We start from the raw sequence: 22,122 nt of genomic DNA, 5'->3' as shown, positions 1-22,122 counted from the left end.
AGTACATGTGCAGGATGTGCAGATTTCTTACATAGGTAAACATGTGTCATGGTGGTTTGCTGCACAGATCAACCCATCACCCAGGTATTAAGCCCCAGTATGCATTAGCTACTCTTCCTGCTCCCCTCCCTTTCCCCACTCCACCCTCTGACAGGCCCCAGTGTGTGTTGTTCCCCACCATGTATCTGTGTGTTCTCATCATTTAGCTGCCACTTACAAGTGAGAATGTGCGGTGCTTGGTTTTCTGTTCCTGCATTAGTTCGCTGAGGATAATGGCTTCTAGCTCCATCTACGTCTTTGCAAAGAATATAATCTCATTCCTTTTTATGGCTGCATAGTATTCCATGGTGTATATGTACCACCATTTCTTTATCCAGTCTATCACTGATGGGCATTTCGGTTGATTTCATGTCTTTACTGTAATGAACAGAAGCACAGTTTGTAAGGAGGATAATATTTTTTTCTTTTGCTAACCTAATTGAGAAATTAGCTTATATGTATTTGTCAAGCGTGATTTTCTTTCTGCAGCAGAGCTTCCTATGGTGCTCATGGGATGGAATTTTAGACCATTCTAAAATGTTGGTTTTCTTCATGTCTTGGAGGGGCTTAGGAGAACAAGCATGCTGAGGGGATTTTGACAAATGTAAAATTGGTTTTTGGTTTGTATATTGAAATAATTCTACGTGCAAGACATTATACCTTGCAAATAGTTAGGAAATAACTGTTTAAAACTTTTCTCCAGTATATATATATACATATACACATTTTTTTGAGACAGAGTCTCACTCTGTCACCCATACTGGAGTGCAGTGGCGCGATCTCAGCTCACTGCAAGCTGTGCCTCCCGGGTTCACGCCATTCTCCTGCCTCAGCCTCCCGAGTAGCTGGGACTACAGGCATCTGCCACCACATCTGGCTAATTTTTTTTGTATTTTTAGTAAAGACGGGGTTTCACCATGTTAGCCAGGATGGTCTTCATCTCCTGAGCGTATGATCTGCCCGCCTTGGCCTCCCAAAGTGCTGGGATTACAGGCATGAGCCACTGTGCCCGGCCCCAGTATATTTTTCACAATGATTTACTTGTGATTTTGAAGGAAGGATTAGAGTTGAGTGGTCTTTTGTAAACTGTGGAGGATTAAAATGGCCCAATCCCCCCTTTTTATAAATCCCAAGACTCATTAATATGTTGAAGAAACACAAAATTGTCCATGCCAAAAAGTAATCAGGGCTTGAAATGATCTTTGTAGGGAAGCTCAATTAAAACTAAACTGTAAGTTTTGCTAAATCTATTAGCTGACCTAGTAGTACCCATTTCATAGTGTTGCTGAGGTCAACACAGTATAAGAACATGATAACACAATATTGAGGATTACTTCTGATCCTGTTCTGTTTTGTTTTGTTTTGTTTTTGCTTTCCAATGACTCTCTAAAGGAAGATAATATAAGTGCACCTCATTTTATGCAATTGGAATGGTACTTGGTAATACACTTAAAATATGTTAAACATTTTAAAGTGCACTTTGGAAAATATTTATAAGACTATGCTAATATTTTGTAAAACAAAGGAATATTTGAGAAACATTTCTCATGATTACTATATTTATAAGTTCAATTTTTTTTCTATTTCTTAAACTTTCTTGAATTTGGACATATCTGTGTAATAATGTGAATGTAAATGGAAGGGATTGTTAGATAAGAGAAGGATGAGGAGGTAGCTAATAGGGGAAGAAGGCAAGATAATATTTGGAGGTAGAACTCTTCTTCACTGTAGGCCTTTAGGAAAAGGAAGAACGTAGCTTACAAAGCAATGATGAAGGCGAGCAATTTTAAGGTACGGCATAGAAAGAGAACAAACAATGCTGTTATGATAAAACCTTTTCCTTTGTGAGAGTGAGATTAAGAACTATGTTTATCTGGTAAGTCAGGTTTATCAGCCACTATTCTTGTAGGTGTAAGCAAAACAAGTTTACTTGTGATGCACAATTAACATTGCCCTTCTAGTACCACAAACGGTCATTGCTGATGGCACTTCATAGTTAGCAGTGTTTATTTTTTAAGAGTTCAAAGCACTTCATGAACATTTTCTCTATGTCTTTAGATCTCTTATCCTTTCAGATCAGCCTACACTGCATCTCTACTGAGTCAGCCCACAATGGGAGTTTCACCAGAGTTTTTGACTAACAGACTCAGTCTATGAAGCTTCCTTAGTCCTGCCTGATGATGGATTTGTAGCTATCAAGAGGTCCTTTTGGGTGTTCTGCTGAGATCTTCCTAATCATCTCTTTATAGCCTGCCTTAATTTGTTCATACCACCTGCCAAGACCTATGCTAAGCTGCACAGTTGAAAAGGCTGAAATCCATTCTAGTTTTTTTGCAAGATCGGTTACACCTCCTCACCCTTATCTTCTCCCTTCCCAGTCTCATTAGCTTCCAAAGAAGGCAGTGAAAATGTCTATTCACAAGAGGAAATCTGAAAGCCCAGAGAGTATTTGCTATATCTCCTGGTCATCCTGGTCATTCAATAACTATAAAAGAAGAATCAGAGTTCCCTCTGTCCTCCTCGTGTGTCTTAACTGCTAGATCACTCCACTTTTTTATAGATGACTGATTTTCAGGAAAAGCAGAAAGCATTTTCTTTTTTTCTTTGAAGACACTTAAAAAGCATGAAATACTGAAATGAACAAAGAATTTGGGTTCAGAGGTCTAATAGTTGAGTTATATAATAATTTCAGCATTTGTTACTTTCTTGATCTTACATTTTGGTTTCTTAATCTTACAATTAAGATTAATTTTAATCTTAAATATTTTAATTTTAATCTTGATCTTAAATTTGAAATAACAAAATCTGGCTCATGGGGGCTAGACTTTATTGCAAATACTCTTCATTGCAAGAGTAATGGATAGTGGAAGTGCTCTGTATACCATAAAGATTCATAAAATTGTTAATCATTTGAATATTTGAATCTGTGAATATATGTTCTCATAAAAATGCAGAAAATGTAGGATTTTCTAATTTTATGGTAATATTGAATGGCTGAAAAATCGGGTACCTTTTACCATTTGCCTTTGGAGCAGGGAAGGGTAGAAGAAAAACGAGAAGAAATTTTGCTTCACCCTAGTTGGTCATTCAAGCGAATGCAATTGACAGCAACAAAAATTTAGACTATGGAAGAATACAAGTTTGACTAGTAGTTCCTGTTGATTTTGCTGCATTTCATTCTTGCATGGGTCCATGAGGAAGTTAAAAGCAGTGATAACATTAAAGATCAGATGAATTATTGCTATAATGTTGAGGCCAAAATTTCTGATGGGGCTTTCCAAAAGTGTATAAAGAATCATTCTTATAGGGACGATCTCCATGAATTGTTCTTTATTTACCATGCAGAACTTTGTAAATATTTAACTTTCTTCAGGGTTTGGAATGCACAAGAGTAATTTATTATTTCTAATGATTGGAAAGAGTCTTGGTATCTGCAAATAAAAGGTATGAGTTGAAAGAGAAAGCATAATGTATCTCTTTGTAAGTAGCAGGTGGAATAGCATATAAAGAGAAAAAATAAGAAATGGCTTATCCCTCAGCAATGCACAAGAGGTAGTGTTTAAAGTAATAGTAGCTTTTATTCACGAATCACTTAGTATGTGCAAGATGCTATTTGGGCTAAGTGCTTTATGTGTGATTTCTGTTCTCTGCAACAGAACACTGTCTAATAGAGGACGCAAATTCAATTGTGTTAAGAATGTTATTTGCCTATGTTGGCATGTTACAATATCATTTTTAAAAATTCCTTTTAATGATGAATTCAAAGACTCTTGAGAAAGAGAGACACACACACAGGAGAGAGAGAGACAGACAGAGAGAGAGAGTCAGAGAGAGAGAGAGAGAGAGAGAGAGAGATAGTTGCAAGATTCAGACCTTTTTGGAAAAACGTGACTAATGACATGTAAAATAAACACAACTTTTTTTTTTTTTTTTTTTTTGAGACGGAGTCTTGCTCTGTGGCCCGGGCGGGAGTGCAGTGGCAGGATCTCAGCTCACTGCAAGCTCCGCCTCCCGGGTTCACACCATTCTCCTGCCTCAGTCTCCTGAGTAGCTGGGACTACAGGCGCCTGCCACCTCGCCTGGCTAGTTTTTTTTTTTTGTATTTTTTAGTAGAGACGGGGTTTCACCATGTTAGCCAGGATGGTCTCGATCTCCTGACCTCGTGATCCGCCCGCCTCGGCCTCCCAACGTGCTAGGATTACAGGCTTGAGCCACTGCGCCCGGCCAGTAAACACAACTTTATTATTATCTCCTTTCATTACCATCTCAGACATCCAATGAAAGAAATGATCTCTTGCTACTGAGTCAGAACTTGGGTAGATTCCATAAGTTTTCTGCTGACACTTAAATATTAGCATATCCTACCTTCTCTTTTAAGAAACAAACCTAGCCAGGCATGGTGGCTCATGCCTATAATCCTAGCATTTTGGGAGACTGAGGTTGAGGGAATCACTTGATTTCAGGAGGTTGAGACCAGTCTGGGCAACATTGTGAAACCCTGTCTCTACAAAAAATACAAAAGTAAACTGAGTGTGGTAGCATGCCCCTGTAGTCACAGCTACTCGGGAGGCTGAGGCCGGAAGATGACTTGAGCCTGGGAGGTGGAGGTAGTAGTGAGTTGAGATCGTGCCACTGCACTCCAGCTTGGGTGACAGAGTAAGACTCTTTGTCAAAAGAAAAAAAAAAAGTAACACAACAACAACAAACACAAAAACAAAAACATAATTTCGATGAATCAATAAGTTACAAGTTTAAGATGTTAATACAAACTGAACTTGATTCAATGCCAGATGTGTTCATTTTCCCAAGTCAGGCCTTCTTCTAGCTGATATGATTCATGGGGGCATTGCAAGAGTAATGAATAGTCGAAGTGCTCTGTATACCACCAAGATTCATAAAATTGTTAATCATTATTTGAATATGTGCATGTATATTCTCATAAAAATACAGAAAATTTAGGATTTTCTAATTACGTGGTAATATTGGATGACTGAAAATTTGGGCACTTTTTTACCATTTGCCTTTGGAGCAGGGAAGGGCAGAAGAAAAACTCCACATGGTGAGAGTGTCATGGTTGGCATCTGTCTTTCTTTGCTTTGCTGTCATTCTCTTCAACGATCTTCTCATCCCAGCTTGTGAGCATGTTTCTGATGCTATTGAGGTTTGGAAGGGTAGGGGGGTAGAAAAGGTCATGAATTGGTTCTTATGGGTTGGGTTTATTCCTAAGGTGACTCTCTCCAGTGGGCATTTTGTGAGTTCTTTTGGCATTCTCATTTCTGGACACCTCTGACCTTGAGGTTTGTTGACCTTGTCAGAGTCATCTCTATATTGCACAGCCACGATGACTCCCTTCCACAGTCCCCAGGAGGAATCCAGTGTGTTCTAGCTTCTTGATCCTGGGATTCCTCTGTTACTCCAGGGAGCTCTACCTCACAGGACCCAACTCAATGCCATGCCAGCTTTCTCTACCAAGGGGCCCAGGTCTGATCCACCAAAACCACTCACACAACCCTTGTCCCCCAAAAGATCACTTTAGCTAGTCCAGGTTGCAGCCCTCCATGCCCATCAACTGTAGGAAACACCTGTTCTTCAACTGGTGTTTTTGAAAGTCCATTCACTATGGCAGAGAGAAGTGAGGTAATACCAGAAACTCCACCGTTCTGGGTAAGTGGGAGGAACTTAGAGCATGACTCTTTCTGCAGAAATCTCTAATTATTTTCCATTTTCATTTTTTCTCTCTCTCTAACCCATTTATATGTCCAAAGTGAGTGAGATGACTTAGGGAACAACTTCTGTAACTTTTTGGTAGGGACACATTCTGTGTGTGGTGATCTGTCTCACACTCAATTTGGCGTATGGTCTACTGGTGCCTCAGTAGAAATTAAGGCAGGAGAAATCCTTTTGTACTTTAGTAGCAATCTGCTTTGCAGTTCAAATAAACATGACAAGGAAATAGGCAAATCAAGTAATTCCAATGGCCTTCTTACTTGTATTGTCAGAGCCTACCACAGTTCTGGATACATGGAAAATAGCCAACAAATGTTTGTTTACAGTAGGAAGGGAAGAAGAATGGCAGACAGGTCGCCTTTTATAATCTGGTGCATGCACCCGTATTCCAATGCCCTGCTTCTATTCCCTTAGCTTTTACCAGCTTTGACCTAGATTTGCTCTTAGCCCCAATGGTCATGTTTATTTTGCTTGTATCTGCTATTTCTCCTTTGGGTAATTCAATATCTGACCTTAATAATTTCTCTGACTACATTTTCTGTGAAACCTGGTTGAGATGTAGGTTTACACTTCTTTGATAATGAATCCTTACCTACCTTGTTGTCATTAATCCATCAAACAATTATCTAGAACCTGTCATAAGCCAAGCATTAAGTAGGCATGGGGAATACAAAGCTTAAAAAGATAGTCTTTGTGTGTTAACACAAATAAATGATGGAAGTGGCAGACACTAAATGTTTTATGAGGATTATCTCATTTAATCCTTACAATAGCCCTACAAGTAGATGTCATTATCATCATTTCCATTTTACAGATGAGAAAATCAAACACAAGAAGGCTAAACAAACGGCCCAGGTAAAATAGTAGTAAAATGGAGCTAGCAGTCTAATTCTTAACCAACTGCTACACAACTTCATCTAGTTAGTTCTCCCTGTTATGTTCAATAACTTCTGTTTGCTTCTTGGGTAGAACTAGTAGGCTGGCAGTGGGGCTGAAATGGGCTGGTGATGGCAATGAAGTTCTCAATGCAAAACATGGAGATGCAATAGTATGTAATGATAAAGAGCATTGGGTGAAATCATGGCTTTAATATTCTCTAGTTGTATGTGTGTATGTGTGTGTGTATGCGTGTGTGTTTCCCAACTTTATTAGTGTTTAATTATATGTATTTGTAGTGTATAACATGATGTTTTGATATAGGTATACATTATGAAATAATTAAATCAAACTAATTAATGTATTCATCACCTCATATTTAACATTTTTTTGGTGTGGTGAGAACATTTAAGACCTCCTCTCTTAGCAGTTTTGTAGTATATAGTTAATTATTATTAACTGTAGTCACCATGTTTTTCAATATAGCTCCAGAAATTACTCATCCTGTCTAACTGAAACTTTTTACACTTGGACCAACATTTCTTCATTACCAACCCCCCATGACATGTACTGTATATCCTCTTGATGCCTTAATTTTCTAACTTGTAAATAAAGATAATAGTAGTATCTACTCATAGGACTGTAGAATGAATGAAACAGTACATGCAAAGAATTTAGCAAAGTAAATGACACTCAGCAAGCTTTCAATAATTTCTAACTTTTGTTTTGTTGAAATAATTTTTTTAGCTTCCACTTTTAATGAGAATATACAGTATATGTCATTCTTTTTTATGGCTGAGTAGTATTCCATGGTATATATATCTCACATATTCTTTATCCATTCATGGGTTGATGGGCACTTAGGTTGGTTTAATATCTTTGAAATTGTGAATTGTGCTGCAATAAACATATGTGCACAGGTGTCTTTCTGATATAACAACTTACTTTCCTTTGGGCAGATAACCAGTAGTGGGATTGCTGGATCGAATGATAGGTCTACTTTTAGTTCTTTAAGAAGTCTTCATACTGTTTTCCACAGAGGTTGTACTAATTTACATTCCCACCGATGGTGTATAAGCATTCCCTTTTTACCATATCCATGCCAACATCTATTGTTTTTTGACTTTTTAATAATGGCCATTCTGGCTGGGGTAAGTTGGTAACTCACTGTGGTTTTAATTTGCATTTCCCTAATGTTTAGTGATGTTGAGCATTTTTTTCATATGTTTCTTGGCTATTTATATATCTTCTTTAGAGAAATGCCCACTCATGTCATTTGCCCCTCTAATGGATTTTTTTTTTTTTTTCTCGCTGAGTTGTTTGAGTTTCTTGTAGATTCTGGATATTAGCTTTTGTCAGATGCATAGTTGGCACATATTTTCTATCATTCTGTGGGTTGTCTGTTTACTCTGATGAGTATTTCTTTTGCTGTGCAGAAGCTTTTTAGTTTAATTAGGTCCCGTTTATTTATTCTTGTTTTTGTTGCATTTGCTTTTGGGATCTTAGTCATAAATTCTTTGACTAGGTCACTGTCCAGCAGAATTTTTCCTTGTGTTCTCTTCTAGAATTTCTATGGTTTCAGGTCTTAGATTTAAGTCTTTGATCTATCTTGAGTTGTTTTTTGTATATGGTGAGAGACAGAGATCCAGTTTCATTCTTCTACTCGTGGCTATCCAGTTTTCGTAGCACTGTTTATTGAATAGGGTATCCTTTCCCCAATTTATGTTTTTGTGTGCTTTGCCAAAGATCATTTGGTTTTAAGTATTTGGCTTTATTTCTTGGTTCTCTATTCTGTTCCATTGGTCTATGTATTTACTTTGATACTAGTACCATGCTATTTTGGTAACCATAGGCTTGTAGTATATTTTGAAGTCAGGTAATGATGCCTCCAGATTTGTTCTTTTTGTTTAGAATTACTTTGGCTATTTGGGTTCCTTTTTGGTTTTATACAAATTTTAGGATTCTTTCTTCTAATTCTGTGAACAATGATTTTGGTATTTTGATAGAAATTACATTGAATCTGTAGATGGCTTTGAGCAGTATGGTCATTTTCATGACGTTTATTGATTCTGCCAATCTGTGAGCATGGGTTGCATTTTCATTTGTTTGTGTCATGTATGATTTGTTTCAGCACTCTTTTGTAGTTCTCCTTGTAGAAATCTTTCTCCTCCTTGATTAAGTATATTGCTAGGTATTTTTTTGTTGTTGTTTTTGCAGCTGTTGCAAAAGGGATTGAGTTCTTGATTTGATTCTCAGCTTGGTCATCATTGGTGTATAGCGGTGCTACTGATTTGTGTCCACTGATTTTGTAACCTGAGACTTTACTGAAATCATTTATCAAATCTAGGAGTCTTTTGGAGGAGTGTTTAGGCTTTTCTAGGTATATGATCCTATCACTGGCATACAGTGATAGTTTGATTTCCTCTTTTGCAATTTGGATGCCCTTTATTTCTTTGTCTTGCCTGATTGATCTGGCTAGGACTTCTATTGTTTCTATTTCAGAAGAAGAAGAAAATGATGCACAGAAACTGCCAAAGATTTGATGAAGTTTGCTTAATAATTTGGTCTCTAGAAGCAAAACACCTCCCAGAAAAGGGTTTGTTATCCCTAATTTCATAGCACTAGAAGACTTGTGAAATCCATGTACTTTGTACATAATTCATAATTTTAAAATGGCAGGGCTGCTGCATAAGGAGGCCTCACCCCCATGTGGGGACATCAGGTGTGCTGATGAAAGATAATGACCTCCACAAAGATGTCAAGACATGTATGGGATATGAAAGGGAAGCTCACATGGGTAGACCTGAAGCTCCTTAAAGACAATAAGGTAATGGACGACGAGGGCTTCTTCTGGCTATGAATAAAAGTCTGTTTTAGGGACTGAGTGGTCTATTTGGAATTATGCTTGGTTGTCTGTAATCTCATAGTGTAACATTTTTTCTCTGTACAAGCATTGTCTAAGTAGAAGATTATGTCATCAAAATGAATAGAATGCCACTCTGTGACACTGCAGGAAAATGTGCAAAAGCATTTTCACAAAACGACATAAAGCCTGATTATCATTGTTTGGGGTTACATTAACTCCAAAAAGAAAATCCATAGCTTTGAATTTAAAACGATTTTGTCTAAATTAAAATCTTTTGTTTTAACTTTAGAAGGAGAAAAATCATCTTCCAAAACATCGAGCAAAGCTTAATTACCTAGATCTCTACTGTTGTACTTGGTCAGTTTATTTTGAAATGTCCATAGGGAGCAAATCCTTAGACGTGAAAACCTCCTTTAAGTTCATGGCTGGGCAAAATATGACTCTTATTTTTTATGTGTAAAGCACATATATATATATATATATATATGTATATATAAAATAAGTAATCTGGTACAAGGCAAATCTGTGGTATTAAATTTGCATGGAAGGGCATTAGGAAAGATCCTTAAGGGGATGATGATGAAAAAAAGTTGAGAAACTCTGCTGTAGATGGATTTAGCCAAACTGTGACTTTTATGGAGCCCCTGAAGAAAGTAACTTGTCCCACCTCAGATCTGATTCTGGTTCGTTTAACCTAGATAGAGTACTGAGTTGACATGAATCTAGGTAATTTGGATAAAAATACATTACAAACTCAAATTGGTAGATATAATTTTGAAAACTATGTGTGAGGTAAATTATGTAGAAGTTAGTTTTTCCCTGACTCATGGAAATAATGACTTCCAGGGTAATTTTCTTTTTCCCCTTGATTTTGATGTCTTGGCATTGTAAGTCACATGAATTGCAGAAGGCTTTCAGAGCCCATTACAGTCATTAAATAACGAACACTCTTCAATTTCTCACCAATTCCATTAAGAATGACATCATCAGTTTCTAAACCCAAAGGCATGGACCAGCCCTTTTTAATATTACAGAACAGTTTGTTGGTAGAGTTGGGATTCAAGGCTATTTTTTTTTATTTTAGGAGATTCATTCAGTTTCTTTTAATCGTTTTATTAGCAAATATTTGTGAAACACAAAAGATGTAATGAATATAAATGTCAGGCCTATGAGGCAAAAGATTTAGAAGATAAAAAGAGAAACTCACTAGTCTAATAGAGAATGGAGAAACAATATAGAAATTCATGAGAATTTATTTAGTAATCTGATAACCTAACCTAAGCAAAAACAAAACAAAACATCTGGTCTTTATATAACATGTGTTCTGTTTGGGGCAGTAATACGTTCAATACAAACTTCACAGAACTGGCTGGGCGTGGTGGCTCATTCCTGTAATCCCAGCACTTTGGGAGGCCAAAACTGGTGGATCAATTGAGGTCAGGAGTTCGAGAGCAGCCTGGCCAACATGGTGAAACCCTGTCTCTACTAATAATACAAAAAAAATTAGCCGAGCATCGTGGCACATGCCTGTAGTCTCAGTTATTCGAGAGTCTGAGGCAGGAGAATCACTTGAACCCAGGAAGCGGAGGTTGCAGTGAGCGGAGATCATGCCACAGCATGGCACTCCAGCTTGGGTGACATAGCTAGACTCCATCTCAAAAAAAAAAAAAAAAAAACTTCACAGAACTAATCAGGAGTCTCACGGAAATAAGTAGGAAGCATGGTAAAGACATTTTACATTTATTTTGGAAAATCAGAATCTACTGATACTCAGGGAAAGAATTAACCATAGTAGTGAGTAGAAATGTGTGACAGGGCTGGACGTGGTGGCTCACACCTATAATCCTAGAGCTTTGGGAGGCCCAGGCAGGAGGATTGATTGAGCCCAGAAGTTTGAGACAGGCTGAGAAACATAGTGAGACCCTGTTGTGACAAAAATACAAAATAAAAAAGTAAAAATTAGCTAGGCATGGTGGCATATGTCTGTAGTCCCAGCTTCTCAGGAGGCTGAGGCAGGAGGATCACTTGAGCCAAGGAGGTTGAGGCTGCAGTGAACCAGGATCTCACCACTGTACTCCTGCCTGAGTGGCAGAGTGAGACCCTGCCTTAAAGAAAAAATAAAGTGATAGGTTGTATTACTATTGATCAATATCTACTTCCCCATCTTATGGAAGACAGACTTGGTCATGTGACTTGCTTCAGCCAATGAAGGTTGGCAGATCTGATATGAATCACACCCAGGCAGAAACTTTGACAGCTGGTTGAAACTTTGATGCCCTCCTTTCTTTGCAGCAATGCTTACAATTGTTTCAGAAGGAGGCTGCTCCTTCAGGCTCATCCCAGAATGAGAAGAGATGCAGAGCTGCAGTGAACCATGGGTGAGAAATGGACTTCAGCTCTTGTAAGCTGATTGTGCTTGTTACTACAGCCCAGCTTTATCTGACTGTTACTGAAACCTAGACTGGCAAGATATAAATGCATAAATGCAATTTTGATGAGGCTGATAAATGAATACTGTGGAGAATCCTTACTTCTAGAGAAAACCAGATGGATGGAACTCAATAGAAGAGGTGATGTGTATAGTCTAATGGTCCTTCAATAGACAAGGCAGTGCAATTATTGCTGGTTATATTTTATGTATATGTATTTGTACATTTTTCTATTTAAGTTAGCAGAGAGAGGAATAAAACTAATTATTCAAAGGGGGAAGATAAGTAATGGAAAGGGTTACTGATTGCTTTATTATTTTTCAACCTCTCAATGTAGTTCATATTAATTTGCTTCCCTAAGAAAGTGGGTAGTTTCAATAGTTTCAGGGAAAGAAAAGCCTAACACAATTTGTTTGCCTGTGACCTCAGGGTAGAGTTTTTCTATCATTTTCCCATAACTTCTTCCAGTGCTCTAACTTACTATTTCCGTTCTGCCACATGAATTATATTGTTTTTTGCCTTTTACCTTCTTTCCCTTGAGTTTGACTGCTATCACTACAACAGCACCTCTTTAATGCTCTTGATTCGTGAGGAGGAAGAACCAACCCAAGTAAAATGATGAAGATTAATAGCTAACATTTTTAAAGCACTCATAATGATCAGACACTCTTGTAAGAGTTTCCTATGGATTATCTCATTTAAATCCTCATAACAAGCCTGTTAGGTAGGTACTATTATTAGCCCCATTTATCACTATAGGAAACAGACACAGAGAAGTTAAGCAGTTTGTTTAAAATCATTACAGTCAATGAGTGGAAGAGCCTGATTTATGAACCTAGAAAGTTAGAATTAAGAGCCATAAAGCATTTTTTTTTTTTTTACCCACTCTGAGTCTGCCACTAATAAGTGGTGCAAATTTGAGAAATGTTTTAAGTCTCTGGGCCTCAGGTTTTCATTGTCCCAATAAAAGGGATTGACTAGGGAAGTCTTCCAGTTGTAAAACTCTATAAATTTATGGGCGAGTAAAAGGGCACATTTAAATCATTTTTATGATTCTGGTACGACCAAAACTGTGTGACCTCTGGCAAGTGTCTTAACCTTTCTGAATCTGTTTCTTTATGTGTAAATTGTCAGTAATACCTATCTCAGAGATTTGTTGTCATGTTTAAGTGAGATTATACAAATTGGTGTTTTTGCTAATTTTAAAGAATACAAATGTAAGCAATTATCACTGTGTACAAGATACTATTTATCCATTCTTTCGTTGAGCCATCCATTCATCTACCCATCCAATAAATACATTTTTAGTAAATGCCATTTGCAAAGGCGAAAATTATAGTCCCCTCTCCTTAAGGAGGTCACAATCTAAGTGGGAGACAGATACACAAGCAACTAGCACATAAGGTGATACATGCACATGGGAGGCAGGTTTGGAACACAATTAGTTTTTCTGAATGACATAAAGTAGGCTGATGCAGTGAGAGAGGCTTCACATAGGAGGTAGAAGTTAAAATGAGATCCAAAGATGCAAATCATATGAAGTGTATGTTCATGTGGGTGTCGGATGGTGGGGGATACTCCAGGAGAGAAACAGATTAGACAAAGACACAGACCTGTAGGATAGCAAAGCATATTTGAGGACTTACAAGTAGACTGTGAAGCTTAGAATGCAAACTTCAAGGGTGGGGGAGGTGGAGCTAGAACCTCAAGGGTCATGTATCCTATGTTGGTGAGGTTAGACTCTATCCTACAGGAGATAAGAACCAACAGGAGAATTTTATTTTATTTTATTTTATTGTACTATTTATTATTTGAGACAGAGTCTCACTCTGTTGCCCAGGTTGGAGTGCTGTGGCACTATCTCGGCTCACTGCAACCTCTGCCTCCCAGGTTCAAGCGATTCTCCTGCTTCAGCCTCCTGAGTAGCTGGGATTGCAGGTACCCGCCATGAGGCCCAGCTAATTTTTGTATTTTTGGTAGAGACAGAGTTTCACCATGTTGACCAGGCTGGTCTCGAACTCCGAACCTGAAGTGATCTGCCCTCCTCAGCCTCCCAAAATGCTGGGATTACAGGCATGAGTCACTGCACCCAGCCTACAGGAGAATTTTAATGGGAGGAATGCGATTATATTCACAAATGGAAAATACCAGCCTAGAGGTGCTGTGGAGGATAGAGTGGCGGGAATGAGATGACAAGAGGCAGATTGATGGCAGGGGGTACCTCTCCTGCTCACTGTGTAGGCCTCGAGCAGCGAATTGGCCATGAATATTTCTGAAACTGTAGCCACGAGAAAGTTCGAGTCTGTGCGGGGTACCAGGTGGGAAGAGAAAGGGATTATAGGGACAAGTGTCCATCACCGGTGTTTCCCTTGGTACCAGCTTAGAGCTGAACAGTGGAGGGTGCAGACTGTGTATGGGTGAATTCCGAAAAACAACACAATGACAGCACAACCCAATAACAACCTTGTCATCTGGCAAGGTTCACTCAGAGATGGCTACAATTGTGTTGTTCTTGGGAATTCACCCATACACACTCTGCACCCTCCATTGTTCAGCTCTAAGCTGGTAACAAGGGAAGCACCTGTGATGACTGGGTGATTACATGAAGCTGATGTTACATTGACCATTATATTCACTCTCTTGTCCCTTTAAAGTTAACTCCAAGCAGAGCTAACTTCAAATTTAGCAAAATTGCCATGTGTGTTTTTTTCCTTTGTTCTCTTCTTTTTTTCTGATGGAAGCATCAGAAGGTAGGAAAGTCAGAGGCCTGGATAATCCAAGAATTATTTAATTAATTTCTAACCCTCCCCCTCCATTAACCAGAATAAGTAAAGGCAGATATCCAAGGGCATAATATTTATATATCTTTTCATATATATAAACATATGTTTATGTCTTTCCACATACATAAATTAAAATTAACACTCGTTCTCAAAATTTGTGTTATATTAATACAGAATAATGTAGAATATCATAAGGGTGCCAACCCTGGAACCAGGCTGTCTGGTTTCAAGTCTTGGCTCAACCTTGGGCAAGCTACTTAACTTCTCCATGCCTCAGTTTCTTTAACTATAAAATAGAGAAAATTATAGTTCTTATAAGTTCAAAGAGTTTTGAAGGGTTTGATGAATATTAAAGGCTTAGAACAGGTTCTGGACTACAGAAATAGCTTAATTGATGTTAAGTATTATTGTTACTAGCCATGATTAATTTTCCTGCTGCTGAGGAAGCAAGTTTGCCTGTCCAGGGGTATTTCTAAAGACAGGCATGTAGAATTTAAATATAAGGCAAGCAGGAGGCCTGTCTTTATTCAGCATAGAGTTGAATACAGCCAGAGAACAGTGAGAGAGAGAACCTTAGAATTGGAAGGTCATGAATTGCTTTTAGACTCATCTTTCTAATTACAATTTCTGCATGCTAGACATTTGCAAACTACTCTTCTCCAGTAGAACTGATTCCGGTGGTGGTATCCTATTCCCTGTTCTCATGGTTCCCCAGGTATCAACTAGCCCTGAGCCTGACCTCCTCTGACTTATATGATCACTGGTACAGACGTGCTTTACAAGTGTTAGAACTTCTGGGTCCTTAGCATTGGCTAAAAGCCACAGCACAGGAGGTATCTGTGCTGCCTATAAATAGAGCTGTGTCTGGGTTGGTGCCAACTCCTTCTCTACCAGAAATACTTAATAATCTCCTGGCTGATGGTTTCAAACTGGCTTCCTAGCAGAAAGGCAACAATCAGTATCTTCAGCTTTAGCTTTATTCTATAAGTCTTTGAACATCGGGGCTGGTTTTTAGTAAAAGAATGAATAGATATATGGATGCAGTAGGAATTCCCTTTACTTAATTCACAAAGCATAGAAAGAAAGCAGTGGAAGAAAATGGCTGGTGAATCTGATTTCAAAAAACATAAATGTAAAATACAATATCAAAAATCATAAGCAGTGTTACAACGCAGATGACAAATTTGAAAAATTTTATGAAGAAAAATAAAGAAATTAATTTCATTGAAGTATAAATGACACATAAATCAATAAGGAAAATATTGAAATTGGAGCAAGAATGAGAAGAGATAATTCTAGGCAAAGATAATTAAAATCAATAAACATGACAAGTTTTCAACTTCACTAATAATCACATAAACGTAAATAATAAAGATATATTATTTTTTGCCTCTGACATTAGTAATGATTGAAATAGGTAATAATTCTGACAAGGTTACTGTAGCATTGATTCCATTTTACATTGTCTAACTAGTACAATAATGATTCAGAAACAGAATTTGACAGTATGATAGAAGGGGACTCAGAAAACTCCATATCCTTTGATCCAGTGATTTTAGTTCCAGAAATCTTCCCCATGGAATCAGAAATTTTTGCACAGATATGTTTACTACAGTATTGTTATATAGCAAATAAACCCAGTACCATCATCATCATCAACAACAACAACAAATAAACCCAAAACAAAAACCTGGGGAAAAGTATTCCTAATGAGTTAAAAATAGAGAATGATCAAATAAATTATAGTTCACTTGTATGGTAGGCTAAAAAAATATTATTCTTTATTTTGCCATGCCATGCCATGCCAATTATTGCCATGCCATGCCATGCCAATTATTGCCATGCCATGCCATGCCAATTGCCATGCCAATTATTCTTATCTCTTAGAATCAGATTTATTTTATTTCATCAGTAAAAAAAAAAACCACCATATTTTTAAGGCAGCCATCATTAATCAAGTTCAGAAATCATGTTTAACAACATGGAAATGCATGTATGTATACATCATACTTTATTATATATTATATATGATGGACTTATACTAAGCTGTTATTTGGAAGAACTTTTATTAATCTAGTTATATATACATACATATGTCATTATATATGCAAGTATAATACATAATTTTACCATAATACATTATAAAATACATAAAATTGTATGTGTATTATAAAATACATTTTGTAAAAGTAGGATAAAAGTATTATAATACATAATTGTATTACAATAAAATGCTTATATTTAAAAAAGTAAATCTATACATGCATAAACACATATATACATATGTAGAAACTAAAGATCAGAAGCAAACAAATGAAAATTTTCGCTAATAGGGAATAAAAGGGCTGCAAGCAACTAAAAATAGCACAAAAAATCCTGCTACAGAGATGTGATTTACACAGCATTTTTGCATAGTTTTCATCTTGAGTCTCATTAAAATCCTATGGGTAAATGCAGGCAGGTATTATTTCTCCTCTTTATAGAAAAGATGCTGAGGCTCAGGGAGATACTTGGTTTAGTCAAGGTCACAAGGCTAATAATGAAAAGCAGAGCTGAAATTTGAACATGGGTCATTTGACGCCATGTCTGGAGCTACCCTCACTAAACTAAGGTGACTGTAAAATCATATGGCTAGAAAATCTATAGCTACAGAAAGGCCAGGAAATGGTGGAACCTACAGTTCTAATTCCTGAAAGTCTCATGGACATTAGCAAGAAATAGAAAATGTGTATTGAGAGTCTAGATTGTAGTTATATGCAGATTAAATGTTCTACAGGCATAAAGGAAAGTATTTGTTATTGAAAACATTTTATTGTACTGGCTAAATTGAAGAATCTTTTTCATGAGTCATTCCTGAGACCTTTGAAGGAAAGTAAATGGGTATTACCTCATTCTACACAAAGGGAAACAAATTCATAAATAAGGGAGGAATATTCTTTACACTCTCACACGTTAAAACAGTAGACAAGGCAGCCATCATTAATCATGTTTAGAAATAATGTTTAGCAACATGAAAATGCATATATGTATACATCACACTTTATTATATATTATATGTGATGGACTTATACTGCATTCTACACAAAGGGAAACAAACTCATGAATAAGGGCAGAATACCCTTTACACTCACACATTAAAACAGTAGACAAGAGTAAGATAAATATCACATTCCAGTCTTCCTGTGTCATGTACTGGCTTCATATTCCTAGCATGCTGAAGAGGGTGTGTTACTGAGGAGGTACTCGTGACTGGTTTAGGGGTTAGTGCATATGTGCTGCTCGCTGAGATGCCTACCTCTCTATTTCAAGTCATTTATTATCATATTCTATTCTATGGTCTCAAATAAGAGCTTGGACATTCTTAGTCAAGAGTCTTGGAATCAGAAAAATGAGCATCAGAGTAATTTCGTACACATTAGGAAGCCACAGGGCGTAACCTTTACTCCTCTCCTATCTGAAAAAAATGATACTCTGGTTGGTACAAGAAGCTTTGTGAGTCAGTATCTCCTGCATGCCAATTATTCTTATCTCTTAGAATCAGATTTATTTTATTTCATCAGTAAGTCTTTCATCTTGAGGAATTATCTACTTAATCAAGCTCTAAAAGTTTTCCCTCAGTTTTCTAACTTTGCCTGGCAATTTTTTTTCTGACTTTTCTAAGTATTTTTCTTAATTTACCAAATTGCTTTGCATAGAAAAACCTTGTGCTCATTGTTCTTTTTTTTTAATTGTATTTTTTGAGATGGAATCTTGCTTTGTTGCCCAGGCTGGAGTGCATTGGCACAATCTTGGCTCACTGCAACCTCTGCCTCCTGGGTTCAAGTGATTCTCCTGCCTCAGCCTCCTGAGTAGCTGGGATTACAGGTGTGCGCCACCACGTCCAGCTAATTTTTGTATTTTTAGTAGAGACAGTGGTTTCCCGTGTTGGTCAGGCTGGTCTTGAACTCCTGACCTCAAGTGATTCGCCTGCCTCGGCCTCCCAAAGTGCTGGGATTATAGGCGTGAGCCACTGTGCCTGGCTGATTATTCTTAAAATGTAAAATACTATGTCAATTTATTTTGTGCTTGTTTCTACCTTTGTGCTATGACATATTGATAAACATTCTGCACAAAGACACTAGTAAATATTAATAGCTGATTAGAAATTATAATTTATACAAATATGGAATACTGTCTAATATCAGTATTTTGGTATTCTGTACATTATAAAAAAGAAATGCTTCTTAAGTTCTGATAGCTCTTATCAACATTAAAATCATAACCCAAGATGACCCAAAAGTAGATAGATAGATTCATCTTCAATTACATCTTTACTGGCCTTCTTCACCTCATGCCTTGTTATTTAATCCCTCCATTTGTGCCCTACACAAATGGGAAGGATTTATTGTCTGGGTTAGACTACTGTACATAGCAATGTGCTAGGTGATAAAAGGGTAACAAAAGCATATACCACGACTGAAAAAGAACACCAGTTTTTGTATGTGCCTACAGAATGTAGGTGCATTATGTTAGGCACTTTGCATAGTTCTGTGGCTTTAATAGGCTTGTAATATACTTAGGGAAAGAAACAAAACATTCATTTTAAATTAAATAGCAATATAAAATAGTGATCAAGAATATGCAACCTGTAAAAACATATACTGGAGGGGAGCTTGATTTCAAGAGCAGAGAAATTGCTACATGGTAGTCATCAAAAAAGTTTTCACCCTTCTGTGGGAAGAGTGACAGTGCAATGTAGTGGGTAATAGAATCAGCTTTGGATCAAGAAAGGCCTGGGTTTGAATCTTGGTTTTGTGATTTTGAGCAAATTATTTTGCCTCTTTGAGTTTTGATTGTCTGGCTTCATAAAACTTACTTTGTAGATATGTTGGAAGAATTAGGTAAACGAATGCATGAAAAGCATTCAGCTAAGATCCTGGAACATGCCAAATGCTGAATAAAGTGGCTATTAATTAAACGGGAGCTTGAGTGATGGATTTCCATAGTGAGGAGTGGGGGTAGAGGGAAAATGGGAGACAGGGCAGAAAAAAAAAAGGCAGAGGATCTTGCTGGTGGAACAAAGGCATGCTCAAGGTTGAGAAGGTCTGAATATGCAGCTATGTTTAAGGAGAATATCGGTGAACCATATTGAAGGTTTCCTGGGAGGGGGCTGTGGATATTATGACATTTGTCTTTAACAGAGGCAGTTTGCTTCAGATGACAAACCACTTGACCTTAGCAGGTGGCTTTGCAAATTCTGAGATGTTGCTTTTTGGCAAGGTAAAGATCCTATATTTATTTCATTTCTGCTTCACAGTACCTTGGAGTGTCTTATACGTTATATAGCTCTTTAATATCACATCTGTGAGGGAGGAAGAGCTGTAGGAAAAAAAATGCCTGACATGGACTGAATGACTCACAGCAGGTGAGTGTGCTGTGCAGATGGGCCTGATTTCCAGGCTTTCTCCTTCCCGGAGCCTCTCTGTGAAAACTCATGTGGCCAATCCCGGCATTTCTCATTAGGCATCTCTTCTTGGGGAGAGAGAAAGGAAGAGAAGAGAGCACTGTCAGGTCTTAAGCAAGAGACTTCAAAGTCTTTTCCAAATGAGTCATGCAAACAGTTTTGCTTAACATATATGGAATATGAATCTGTAATTATGAAAACACTTACACAAAACTTCCACAATAGCAAAACATCAATAAGCAGGTGTTTCCTGTGTTTACAGAAAGGACTCATCCCACTTGTAAAGTGTTTATTTTCATAATATGTTTCGTGTTAGACTTATGCTTTTCTTTGGACAGCTAATAGCTGTTTCCCCCTTTCCTCTGATGAATGTCTAGGTGAGCAGAGATGGAAAACATCTTATGAAACAATATAAACTTTGGAGAACATTTGTATTTACCTAAGTCACAAAGCCAAAGGAAAAAAGAACTCAGTGTATTTGCTTCAGTTTTGTGAGCAGCAAAAGAACATTGATTAAAGAGAAAATTTTCATGCATTATCACAGAATTGAAGAACTTGGACTGGAAAGAATGCTCAGGGATCGCCTAGCTGATGCGTTGTTATGAAAGAAAGCTGAAGCCAAGAGAACATGTCAGTGATTCGCAAGCTTGGCTACATATTGGAATCACCTGTGGAGATTTAACAACCACTACTGCCTGGATCCCATCTCTAGGGTCTCTAATGTAATTGATTTGGGGTGTACCTAGGACATCTGGAACTATAAAACCTATACATTGTTTTTATTGTATTTATTTATTTATTTTTTAGAGACAGGGTCTCACTCTGTCACCCAGGGTGGAATGCAGTGTTCCAGATGTCCTAGGTACACCCCAAATCAATTACATTAGAGACCCTCTATAGGTGATTCTGTGTAGCTTGAGATGGAAGATGACTGTTTTAAGTGAGATGTAGAATACCATTTATACTAATGTACCAATATGCTATTAATAACATATCAATACGGACATGAAGATTTATAAGCAGGGGCCCAAACTGCTAAATCTGAAGCTGTTTCCTCAAGCCTCCAAACTTCTTTCTGCAAATTCCTTTGCTTCTCTTCCTATTTACCTTTCACAACCCACAGCTTTTGATTCTACTCTCTAACTATCAAAATAGGTTATCAGAAAAGGAGTCAATAAAAACATCATTCTGAAATGTAACTGACCAATCTGTAATACCTCTCCTAGATGTACTGTATTAGTATTTTAACCAGAAACAAAGGCCCTGCTAGAAAAAGCCTTTATGAGCCTTTATGGCTCACATCTGTAATCCTAACACTTTGGGAGGCCGAGTTGGGCGGATCATGAGGTCAGGAGATAGAGACCAGCCTGGCCAACATGGAGAAATGCCCTCACTACTGAAATTACAAAAATTAGCTGGGTATGGTGGCATGTGCCTGTAATCCCAGCTACTTTGGAGGCTGAGGCAGCAGAATCACTTGAACCTGGGAGGTGGAGATTGCAGTGAGCCAAGATCATACCACTGTACTCCAGCCTGGCGACAGAGCGAGACTCCATTTCAAAACAACAACAACAACAAACCTTCATGATAAGCTTGAAATAATAACCTATAGGCTGTTACTCACTGTCTGCAAGGAGACAGCCTGGTTTTCTTTATCAAATAGACTAGTTGGCTCATCCAGGAGAGCATCACGCTCTTTAGCTGAAAATAGCTGGCTCTTCAAACTTATTGGGCAATTGGTATCTCAGAGTAGATGCCAATGACACTCCAATTGCAAAGACTAAGACTCTTTCTACTCCTTGTGGATGTTTCCTCCTTATTCCTAACCCCTCTGTAAATATTATGAGACAAGAAATCAGAGTTTATTTCCTCAAACAAAACTAAAGTATGTCTGGCTGTGCTTGGACAAAGTGTCTCTTCATGGGATAGCGAATCTGGGAAACAGTGTGAATTCTGCTA

This window comes from Colobus angolensis, unplaced genomic scaffold (genome assembly GCF_000951035.1).
Source record: "Colobus angolensis palliatus isolate OR3802 unplaced genomic scaffold, Cang.pa_1.0 Scaffold491, whole genome shotgun sequence".
In the NCBI taxonomy this organism is placed as follows: domain Eukaryota; kingdom Metazoa; phylum Chordata; class Mammalia; order Primates; family Cercopithecidae; genus Colobus; species Colobus angolensis.
Note: the sequence above shows the minus strand (reverse complement) of the source record.